Genomic DNA, 12,598 nt, shown 5'->3' on the forward strand with positions numbered 1-12,598 from the left:
GCCCCGGCTGGGCTTTTCTAGGGCTCCCAAGGGGATCAGGCTCTTGCATGCATTTCAGGGAGACTTGAGGAGGTTGCCCAGTAGGATGAGCAAGGGCTCCAGAAGCAGTTAGGTTGCTGTGAGCTGCAATCTGGGCTGCTGTGGCTTTCTTCAGGAATGCAAACCCAAGGGGAGATTCATTAAATGGTTTTTATAATGCACTCCAGTGAGTGACACCCCCGAAATGGCGGGGTATGTAACCACGAGAAAAAAGATCTGTCTTCGGCCCTCCATGCTCATGGGAAATTACCAGGCATTGAGGAACAGCAACAATATCTTTGCTTGTATTTGTTTATTTTCAAAATCCCTAAGTAGTTTACAAGGTTGCGCTATAAAATACTTCCATTTGTTGGAAGTCCCAACTGGACTAACTTCCTGAACAAAGAGTCTGTTTTGCCAGCAGAAATGGGTCCAGATCAGGTCTAATGTATTATTTACACCAAGTTGTGCTCCATCGCTCCTTCTCAGCATGTACTACCCTGCTTGCCCTGGAAATAGATGCTCAGTGAGACTATAGAATAACTGGTTGGGTTAAGTCGCTTCAACAGTTCTTTACCCAGACTCCTGCATCTAAACTGAATTTACATGGAAAGAACTATGCATGCTTCTCTTATGAAAGGTCAGATCTGTTGTCAGCTAGTTCAAATCCAACAATTTCTCCAGTATCGGTCCCGGTCTACCCTGGCACAGAACAGAGGCAAATCAGAGCAGCAGCAGGGACTTTGTTTTTAAAGAAATGAGGATGAACATTGAAAGCTTTGACAGTCCAGTCTTGCCTTCATTTCCATCAGTGTCAATCCAAAGTAACTAGAGGGAAGGACCTGTGAAATTCTTCCAGCTGACACTGCTGTGATGGAGAACAGAGCTAGTTTTCATACATTGTTCCTCAGCCTGCCAAGCTATGGTGACATTTCTGTGAGACACACATGACATCTACATTAATAGCAGAAGATGTCACTGGAATCTGGACTATTATGTAGAATTTATTGCTATTATATCACTTTAAAATAAACTGTTCCTGGACTAAATCAAATTAAGGTCACTTAATTTGATAGGCACAGTATAGGCATGAGGCACATTTTCTTCTTATAATTTACTTCCTTTACATGACTCTAGATTTCTGTTTATCTTACTGAGTTGATAAAGTAACATGCTCAATTGTCAACATGCATTAAAAAATAATATCTCATCATCAAGGGAAAGAATGCGTGGGAAACACCAAGGACACTGGGACACAAGCATGCGCTTTGCCTGGTCTATTAAGCTGCAGCATTTTAGCATTTCCACAGCTCTTTGTTTTTACCTAGCTTTTATTTTTGACTGGCTGAGCGCTTTTCCTGCTCTCTCAAACTCCTCCGCATCGCATCCAGTTTGCTCTTCCAGAACTGATCGACTAGTACAGCAGGTCACCACCCCTGCTGAAATCAGCCAACAAGCCGACCATAACCCCAGCAGATGTTTGCAGTTTATAGGCCAAATGAGAGCCCTGCAGACCAGCGAAATACCAGCACCACAGATGTGGAACCTGGCCACTTGACGCGAGCAACACAAAGCCCTGTCCTGCCCAGCCGGGCTGGGACTTCCAGAGGAGCAGAAGGTCTGAGAGACTAATTAGCCTGCAGAGCCGACACGCTGGCCTACGCTCCATCATTTTGATGGGCGCAGAGTCCTTTAATGAAACGGTGCATGAGCGAAGTCAGATGAGGCCCTCTGTAACTTTACCTCTGAGTCTGGCAATCACCTGAGTTCATCATGTCCCCGAAATGTGCCAGCCGGCTCTGCCAGGCTCTGCCACTCACCCCAGCTGGGCCAGGGATGGCCAACCAGCCTCATTACCACAGCCCAAACTGCTCCTGCACTCTGAATGCAAAATGGGGAGCTATAAATGTGACACCGCGGAGAAAAGTCTTTTTTTCTTTTTTAGCTTAATTACAGATGCTGCTGGTGAGTAATGAAGGAAAGATGGACCAGCGGCTCTCAGCAGGACATCAGAGGGGCTGAGGATGGCACAGCCAGTCCTCAACCAGGCTCTTTTGTTTGAAGCACATGTCCTTTCTCTGCTGAAAAAGCCACACTTTGTGCTTTCTGATCCTGACAGGATGGAGACAAGTATTCTTTGTGGTTAACGCTAGCTCTTGAGATCTCCACGCCTTCCAGGACACCTTCAGTATGGATGGCCACTGGAGCAAGGTGTTGGCAAAGAAAAGCTCGGGGAAAAAAACAGCGTCATGAACACAGCTCCAGGCAGAGAGACCTCAAACCCGTGTGCATGTCACTCCTGGTACAATGCACATTTTCCATGGCAGTATTCAAGGCCAGGTTGGATGAAGCCTTGGGTGACATGGTTTAGTGTGAGGTGTCCCTGCCTATGGCAGGGGGGTTGGAACTAGATGATCTTAAGGTCCTTTCCAACCCTAACTATTCTATGATTCTATGTGCCATTTCTGATGTAACTATAAACCAAAATCGAGTATTTCAGTGTGACAGTGTTGGGGCTGAGGGGGAGGGCAGCAGCAGCGACGCTTCTTTAGGAACTTCTCCACGCGTGGTTCCGTCTGGAGGGGATGCGCCCGCTCCCACGGCCGGGCCAGGATCGGCCCCTGCTTGCCCGCCCGCACGGCCCCGACCTCCGGGAGCCGCCCGCGCCGGCGGCAAGAAGCGGCCTCGCTGCGGCGCCACCTGGCGGCGCACCGGCTGCGGGCCGGAGGTCAGCCTGCGGAGGACAGCGGCACGCAGGCGGCCGGTGACCGGGGGGAGCCCCGCGGCCAGCCCGCCGCCGTCCCCATCCCCACCCAACCGAAAGCCGTCACCGCCCTTCTCTACCCTCCGCCTGGGGCGAACATGGGGCTTGGCAGCCACAAGGTGTCAGCCGCGGGCCGGGCAGGTGGGCCCCGCAGCCCGCGCGTGGCTGCAGCTCCGCGGGGAGCGCAGCCGGGTCTCTTAGGGCTTCCAACGGCGGGAGGGGAGGCTGCCGGCCGCCCCGGGGAGGCCGGCCCTGGGTGCCTCCTCCTGCCGCGGAGGGCCGCGGGGTGGGCGAGCGGATGGGTCAAAACCTTGCCGCGCTCCCTGGGGCCCGGGGCAGGCAGAAAATGGCCGCCCGGAGCCGCGGCCTGACTGGGGTCAGGTCCGGGAGAAAAGTCGAAGTCTGACTCTCCCCACGGGGCCGCATCTCCTCATGGAGCAACGGATAGGGAGCAAAAGCTGTCCCGGCTCCTGCTGCTGGGGGGCTTGTACCATCTTGCAGACTTCTGCGGTGGGTGATGTCCTGAGCTCTGCAGGGGCCTGTGGAAACTACAAGCACTGGGCTCAGGGTAGAGCCTTGTTGCCGAAGAACTTGTTCACATCAAAGGCATTGAGGGTACCTTCTTGTGCTGGGATTTTTGCTACAGGTTTCAAGGGATCTGATCGTTTCAGTACGAATTAGAGCCTAAGTGTTGGCTGAGTGCATATGATTCAGGGGCAGAAATGCTAGCACAACTCTTTGGGATCAATGCCGCCCTACTGTGAAAATTGCAGAGCAGGATCACTGGTTCCAGTGGCCCCATTCAACATAGTTTCACCAGCTTTTGTGGGGCTACAGGGTATTATACCTGCTGTGAGCAGGTGAATCTTTTGCAGGACTGCGCTAATAGCACCCTTGATCTCCAAATGGATGATGATTTCTGCCATGGGATACTTCTCATTCCTGTGTGCAATCCTTCAGGCTTCTGTTCTCCATCCAGACTGTGATTCCTTGCTGGGAAGCCACCGCACAGGATCCAGCAGCTCCACCAAACCTGGGATCAGTGTGCTGGGGGACTTTGCTAATGTGATCCAACAGCTGTTTGTAAAAATAAGTGACTGTATTGTGGACCAGCATGCATTATACATAAAGTAAATCGCCTTTTATTGGTAGGAGAGAGGAAACAATAGAGTGGTTAACTTATTCCTGAAGTATGTGCTTAACTCATAGAAATAAAGGGTGGAGTTTTTTTCCCCTTCTGCTATGTGTGTAGTTATTTATGATGTTTACTGAGGAGCCAGATCCCAGAGCAGTGTGCCCCGTTCCCTAGGTAAAGAGCAGGAAACTGATTTCTCAACTGTTCTTCATTATGAACTCTGGAGTTCATTGTAGATTGACATTTACTGTGAGTAAACTTGTGGCTGCTCCTTTGCAGGACTGTGAACAGCTAAATGATGCCTCAGAAAATCCTTTGTGTACACCTAGAAATGGAGACATTAGAAGGTAAAGCAAAGCACATCTTAAAGGAAATTATCCTGATATAAGAATTTATCTGATTCAAAGAGTCCTTTGCATGTGATGGTTTCTTGGTCTATCTCTGTTAATCCCAGATAATGTCAAGATGATCTCTCCATGCTTTTCCTTTTGTGTTATGCTTGCAGAGCAGAGGGTGAAGGCTGCTTCCCCTGTGTATGGTCTGTTACAGCTAAAGAGCTGAGATGGTGGTTTTGGCAGATGAGGCCCCATTGCAGTTAACAGCAAGATTTCCAGGAGTTTCAATTGACTCTGGATCACACTTCTATGTAACTGCTTTTACACTCTGTTCTCTAAAGTATTTATGCACAAAAAATGATGAAGTTTCCTTTCCTGAAATAAAAGGCATGTGCAGATTTCCTACAGATTATACTCCATAGAAACAAAAACAAAACCAAAAGAAGACACATAAATAAGCCTCCTTGTAGCATGGCCTGAGTCAGGTAGGGTGTGAAAAGCAGGACAGCCCTAAACAGAGAAATTAATAGAAGAGATTTCAATTTAGGATCAGAATTAACTTAAAGTGGATGTAGAAAGCAACTTGGAAGATAAAAATAAACTCACAATGAGCATTTTTTTCATGTCCAAAGAGATGTTATTTCAAATGTGAACAGCGAAAAACAGTTATTACCATTACCACAGCTGTAATGAATTCACAAAGGGAGTGTAGATCTTTAAACAGTAGTACCTGCATACTTCCGTGGACTTTAAAATCTGCTATAAAGTTTCTGTATCTTCAACTGTACACCTGTGTTAAATATCTGACATGAAATTGACTTTATTACATCTAATTAATTTTGCTGTTAATTCACCTCATTAAGATTAATTAACTAAATACCAACAACCATTATCTTTGAGAGAAAAAAAAAAGACGTTCGTTCATGAAATAGGATTCCCAATAGGTCAAATGGAACACTTTTCTGCACCTTTTTTCTCCAGGAATCCCTTAAAAATAAAACACAAGAAAGCTTTGTGGTGAAGAGCAGTGATGCTGGTTCTTTGAAACACTTTTCCAGATCTCACCCTGATCTCCTGTCCGCCCTATGTCCTTGACAGTCCTTTGTGGTTTTCCCCACCTTTTTCTGACTAAGGGGACAAATGCATCTGATCTTGCTCTTGGGGGAAATGCTGGGGAAAATAATGTGGTGACCCATAGCCCATGTAAGTAAAGGTGCATGCATCTGTATGGATGTTTCTAGGGCAGGCTCTATCCCATATAGAAGAAACCCTTTCTCAGCAGCTCTGAATAGCTTCAGAGTGCTGACATAGAGCAGAGCTAATGAATTGCCTGTTAATGCCCCATCCATGCTTATGACAGTTAGTAAAGGCACTGGTGACAAGGTAATTTTTAATAGGATGAACGGTGTGTCAGAATACTAATAGGGCACTAAAAGGAGTGGTTTTCATGGGAGTCACCTCATTGCTCAAGGGAGAGAGGGGACTGTTTCCTCCGGCCCTTTCTTTAATGCTCTCAAGGACTGTCACCTATAATGATCCAAACCCCACAGCCTCTCTAAACTACTGCTTAATTGGGAATTTCAGAATAAAAAAGAGTCAATCCTGCAACCCACCAAGCTTCCTGAACCTCACTGAGCTTAAGCCTTCCTGAGTTCTGCTAGACTTGGAGGATTCAGCTGGTTGATGATTAGTTATTTGTGTTGTCTAAATAAAACTTATCACTGACTTCAGGTCACAGACTGTCTGAAGAGTGGGAAAAAGCAATCCTAGTGCCAAAGTTGACACAGTGATAAGATGAATGGCATCCCCTACATATAGACTGGTAAGGGAATACTAGGAAATAGTAAGTTCATGCCGTTGCTTACCTGAACATAACTGTGGGAGAAATGAATGGGTAACAAGGAGGGGTAGCAAAAAATGTGAAAAGGCTTCCATGCAAAGGATTTGACTATCCCTTGCAAAGAAAGAAGCAAAGAATAATAGCAAGAGAGGGGTGGGTGAAACATTGCCACCTACCCTGCACAATATGAAAGGAAATTAAAAAATCTGTTGGTTTGTTTTTTTTTTTTTTTAGCATATGAGGCTACCATTGTCACAGGACTTTGGAGGCAGAAGAATTTTTAAAAGGATGACACATTTACAGAGGAACGAACATTCAGAGTTATGTTTTCCAGAGCACAAGCCAGCTGTTAGCTGATAGTGACTGGCTGGATACATTTGTGGTCTTTGCATCTTTTTCTGATGGTCCCATTGAGTGCAGTCAGAGAGATGTCACAGTCTGAAATGGACTTGAAGCTTCTAGACAATTCTGCCGTGGGTAAGGCAACCACTTGCACAAGTAAAAACCGGATCAGTTAAATCCTTTGACTACACAGTGGTGAATCCTGAAAATACTTGCATGTAGTTTTTGGCATTTTGTGAGCCTCATGCACTTTTAATCCATCAGTGCAGTAAATGAGAAAGAATGGTACTGGCACAATTATTCCCTTTTGTGGTAGCAAAACCATTATAGTTCTTACCATCTACTTACCTGCTGGTAAGTAAGGTATCAAGGACTGCTCCACAGAAAAGTGCTGTCTGCTATAGGTCACTGGTTTAATAATGAAAAAGAAACACACTGAACCATCTGTTTGGGAAAGTTAGTAAGTTTTACTGCAAATGTACATGAAATATGTTGGGGAAAAGAAATGTCTCCATCAGATTTCTTCCAGAGAAACCTTACAATGTTCACTTTTGCAAGGAACACCACCAAAATCAATGGAACTATTCACTATTAAAGCTTATTAATGTGAGAGCATGTTTCCTTTACAGGAACCAGCTGCAAGAGCCCTTTCTTACCAACTGAAGATTTATCTACCTAGCAAAGATTTATTGCTCTGAAGCTAAGGTTGAAACGTGCATATCTGTATATCCCTGTAATTACAGTATGTGTCCTTTCAATTGCTTCATATATCTAGGTACTCTGAGTGGTCTGATAGCTGTATGTCAGAGGGATGTTATGAACTGATCCTTTAAGAGCCTTTCTGCTTAAATGTAATGTTTTCCAGGCACATACCATCACTGGTATTCCTGGTTTTAATATTAGTATTATCCTGGTCACAGGTAGGGTTGTTAAACAGTAGCCAGTCAGCCTTTTACAAATCATAACTGGTTTTTATTATTATTTCACATTTCCCTCTAACCTCTGCCAGTGGCCCCAGCTGCTTGTTCCTAACCCTTCCTGGAAGCTTTTAGCCCTGACTTGGACCAGCTCTGCAAAATTGCTGTTGCTGTTTGGTTCGTCCTGGGGGAGGAAAGGACTTGGAGGAGTAGGGAGGCAGAAATGAACAGTGAAGCGGGGGAGGCAGCAGCCTTGTGTCAGGGAGCTTCTGACTCAACAGAAACTCTCTGCCCAGTGGTAGATTTGCTGCTAAGAGAATCCTTTACTGGTTCTTCTCCATGCTTCTTGTTGGATGCAAAATCAAGTGTTTGTCTGGCAGTTCTCTAGCTGTGGGGCCAGAAACCTCCCTCTTTTAAGGGGAGGAGGAACATACAATCATTGTTTTTTACTACTTTCTCCCAAACCAGTGATCAATGGCATCTACAGAGCAAAATCAGCAGCTGTTACCGCAACTCTGACTCACTCCCAACAAACACCAAAAAACCTTTGTCTATCAATATAGATCAATACTCCTATGTTTATAGAGATGGGAGAGTTACATGGATGTCCAGGTAATATGCGGTATATGCACATATGAAAATATAAGCAACCATCTTCAGACCTCAGTGAAGTTTAGGGGCCCAAGGGCCAAAAGGACAGCATTTCCTTATGCTCTGTCTTCATTAACAGGATCCAGTAACAAGATGGTAGTTTGCCAGCTACCTGATGTCAAAAACAAGGCCTGCTGTTAATTTGGCTTCAGTGGTTGCCCCAAGGTTGTGATGAGTGTGCAGATTGCTCTGTGCCTGTGCTACAGCCCTTTCGTACCAAAAAACTAGAGCAAAATTTAATGTTCTGATGGTGGGGAGACCAGAATTTTATGGTTGTGGCTGCTAAGCCCTCATTCATTAGGACTGTGCCTACCTACCCCAGCTTTATAATGGTATACCCTGTGGCTGTGACACTGTGGGTCTCCTGCAGTATTACCTGAAAACTGGCAGTGCGGCCCTATGCAATGCATGGGCAGAGAAAAGACACCAGGAGAGGGAAGGGTATTCAGCCTATTCATGGGGCAGCTGCCTAAGGCCATCACTTAAGCATGTGGTGCCAGGGGTCTTTCAACTCCTAGACACTTCAGCAGAAGGAAAGTGTGCTATTTCTCTTCAAGAATCGGCCCTCAGGCCTCTCTTGAAATTAGGTACATTATAGGACAATTAGATACATAATAAGAAAGTAATCATAGAAGCATATAATAGTTTGGGTTGGAGGGACCTTTAAAGGTCATCTAGTCTAGCATGCTTCCTTGGGCAGGGGCATCCTGACCTTGAATGTTTCCAGGGATAGGGCATGTACCACCTCTGGGCAATCTGTTCCAGTGTTTCACCACCCTCATTGTAAAATATTCCTTCCTTGTACCTGTCCTCTTTCAGTTTAAAATCATTACTCCTCCTACCACAACAGGGCCTGCTAATATGTTTGTCCCCAGCTTTCTTGTTGGCCCCCTTTAAGTACTGAAAGGCTGCTGTAAAGTCTTCCCAAAGCCTTCTCTTCTCCAGAGTGAACAATGTGGAGTTTCAAGACCATATAGTGGGTGTGCATTCCCAGGGGGTTATAATCTGGAACACATTTTGCCCCTATGTGTTGCAGACCAGCCAACAACAGAGGTAATAGCCATGAATCTTTCTCAAAACACCAGCTCATCATCTAGAGCAAATGCAGAACTTCTGGGGTCCAAGGGTGCCCCAAAAGGCTTTGCAGCCTATGCCCTGCACTGGAGAGGGCTGTCCTGGGCATGGTGCAACTCTGTTCCCTTGGCTGGGGCTGCTGTGAACAGAGCTGTAGTGGTGGAAGCCCTGGTGCACCCTTTCACACTTGGCTGGGGGGCTGCACTGAGGCTTGCGCTCTTGACCTTGCAGGGCACAGGGCTGCCCCACAAAGGAAAGCAAGCCAGTTGAGGGCTGTCTGCCTGGGTCTCAAACCCTGCTGGGAATCCAGTAGTTTAGCACACATCTCTGCCTCCTGTCAGGCAAGGCTGAGTGTCCTTTCCATGGAAACTTGGCGGGCAGCAGGACGGCAGGTCCAGGGAAGCTGTCCGGAGCAGCTCTGCTGGTGCTTGGGGAACATCAGGCAAGATTTTCTGTGAACCAGGAATGCAGAAAGCTCTTGTCCTGATCAAGTCATCGTGGCCTCTCACCTCCAGGTGGAGGGGATTAAACCTTGAGCAGAAATAACCTGGTTTACACATGCGAGCCCCTTCCAATATGGAGCATGGCTGCCCAAGCAGCCCCCTCTGTGTTGTGGGGCTCAGCCTGCCTGCAAACCACGTTGGGGTCAGGAAAGGCCTGCTTTGGGTTAATGTGTCTGCTGCAGCCTTACTTCAGGAAAGTTTTCATTAGGGCTGGAGTGTTGGTGACAGCTACAGCTGAGGCTGCCAAAGTGTTTCCATTATGTTATATCTCCCTGTGTTCGCTTGTTTGCGACTATCCAAAAGTTTCACCTAGAAGGCTGAAATTTTCCAGGCCTTCTCTCTAGCTGGAGGTGAAGGTTTTTGTGGAAAGCTGGAGCAAAAAATAAAACCCAAAGAAAGAAAAAGAGGAAAACCAAGGTTCTGCTCTTTTTCAGAGGGCAGCATCAAGGCAGAAGTGATAATTTAAGAAAGTAAAATTTAATAAAAGCAAACCGCTATTGCAACCTCAGAAATGACTGACACTGAATTTTGGATGAATCTCCAAATAATTTTTTACATCAAGAGATTCAGCTAATTTTTGCTTGGCCATACTGCTGCATCCCTCTCTTCAGCTCAAAATGTCTTCAGGCAGTGCTGCCTGCCTTGTGCTGCTAAGCCTCCAGCTCCCTCCTCCTGCTCTCTGGCCATGGCTCCAGGCTTGACAAGAACTGTGCAACCTAAACTCCTCCTCACAAACCCACTGACAGGGGCCAGGATGGTTCCTGTGACCAGCAGGGCTTTTCCCCATTGCACTTTCACTGTTAGCGTAGTGAGTGTTTTCATCATCCGAGCATAGGTCTGGTGAAAATCGAACACCTCTGTTGTGCTGGTCACTGTGTCGGGGTGGATCTGGAAGGTGTAATATGGAGCTTCAATGGAAGTATCCATTCTGAACCTGAGGTGGGCTGCAGACTGTTAAACTATGTGGCCACGTAGCATGAAACGCTAGGTAATATATTTACAATGTAAAAATCAATTAACATTAATAGAGCTTTTATTAGCACCAAATATAGGTGCTATGATTTCTCTGGTAAGCATGCAAAGCAGAGAAATCTGAAGCTAATAAGCTGTAGCAATTAATCATGGTTTTTAATTCAGTTTACTCCTTAAACTGGAGAGTCTCTTCCCCAGATTGCTCATTTGAAATTCCTACTGAGCTAAACAAGGGTTGTAGTTCTGGGTCTGCAGCTGTTGCATGGAACCGTACATTTGGCTTTAAATGAACCAATTCGCATTTGAAAACCTATGCTTCACAGTTCTCTGCAAAAGAAACAACCAGTCATCTCATTAACATTGCCAGTAACCACTAAAGGAAACCTAGAGTAATCTGTTTTCTCTGATGGACTGCTTTTTTTCCTTCTTATATAACACATTGGCTTGGAAGTTTGAATCCTCTTTTGGGTAGTTTTTCTCTGGAGAAGATGGAAGACCACTGCTGTCCATGGCTATTCATGATGATTCTTGCACACAGGCAGTAACAGTACATGGTTTTGGTTCTGGAAAACCCATTCTCAGTCCCTGCTGATGACAGATGGTGGAGACAATAAAAATACCCAAGTCAATAAAGTCACTACTGAGTTGAAATACTTCAAACTGGATAATCAAAACAAAGAAGACAGACAGCTTCATGTGTGGAAATGGAAAATCAAAATACAGAAATTTAGGAAAGAAAAAGACTAAAGAAAAACTTTAGGTCCTTCTTGCCTCCCCATTCCTGCAGTCCACTGTGACTGTTGTTTTCAGAACAGAGCTTTCTCCTGACTCAGCTGCGCTCAGCTCTACTCAGGAGGGGATCTGTAAACCATCTACTTCATAACAGTACTCAAAACTGTAAGATCTAACTTTATGTTCCTGGTTGTTGCACAAGATGCTGAAGTCCCTTCATTTGTGGGTGTGTGAAGGCAAGAGCTTACTGATAAGAAACATTACAGACAAGGGCTCATCGTAAATTTCATGACCCTCCCCCAGGGTGGATGAGCTCTGTATGCTGAAGGAGGTGCTTTATTTCAATCATGGTTTACAGCCCTAAACATCCTGGAACTAAAGGCCAAAGCCTGTTTGTTCAAAAACTCGTAGGAGCTCAGTCCTTCCAAAAGACAAGCTGGTGACGTGGTAGCAGGTCTTCTATTTGGCAGGTTGGTGGCTAAGTGACTTACTGAGGTGTGGTATAAGCCACAATAAATTTTCAGCCTCAGTGAGGTGATCAAATCTGAATCTCCCAAGACAAAGCTTCATTTATTCTGCTTATCCCACAGTCAGGAATAAGGTACAGATTCTCACACTAGTCCAGGTGCAGGAACTGCTGCCCATGCCCAAAACCCAGTTGTTAGGGTCTCCAGAGAACTTCCCTGGTGCCGAGATCCCTATGTCACCTTTTGGTGGAGGTGGCATGAAAAAAAATCTCTGAGGGTCACAGTCTGGGACCTTGTCCCTAAATTAAAAGTAGGTGTTCATGGCAATGGAGGCATCAGTCATAATAACAGGTCGCTCCCTCACAGAGATAAGTTGTATCAGCGTGGGGACTCCATGGGTAAAATTTGAAGGTTCTCAGCATCCCTGAGCATCTGCCACCTATCTGAGTGCTTCAAGTGGTCTAAGTGCTAGCAGGAAGGAGGTCAGAAGGAGATAGATAGAAAGATATCAAGCCTTCCTTAGGAAGCTAAGCTGGAAAGAATTTTAATGTCATATATCCGATCAATTGAAGCTCTCTCTGTGCAACACATGGAGGCAGTAGTTCAGGAAAGCTGAACACCTTGTCAGTCACCTCCAGGGTGCTCAGGAGAGATGTCAGACACAAACCAGGTTCATCTCCTGTCTCTGGGATGCACAGTTTGCTGTAGTGATCACTGCTCATGGGTGGGGCACAGATAGGCATTCATATATGTGTACATATGCATATATATGTGTATGTGTTGAGTCTATATATCAGACAATTTATTCTACTTCATTATGCTTAATTTTAAGCTTGTAGCAGCTGAGA

Source organism: Melopsittacus undulatus, chromosome 3 (genome assembly GCF_012275295.1).
Source record: "Melopsittacus undulatus isolate bMelUnd1 chromosome 3, bMelUnd1.mat.Z, whole genome shotgun sequence".
NCBI lineage: Eukaryota > Metazoa > Chordata > Aves > Psittaciformes > Psittaculidae > Melopsittacus > Melopsittacus undulatus.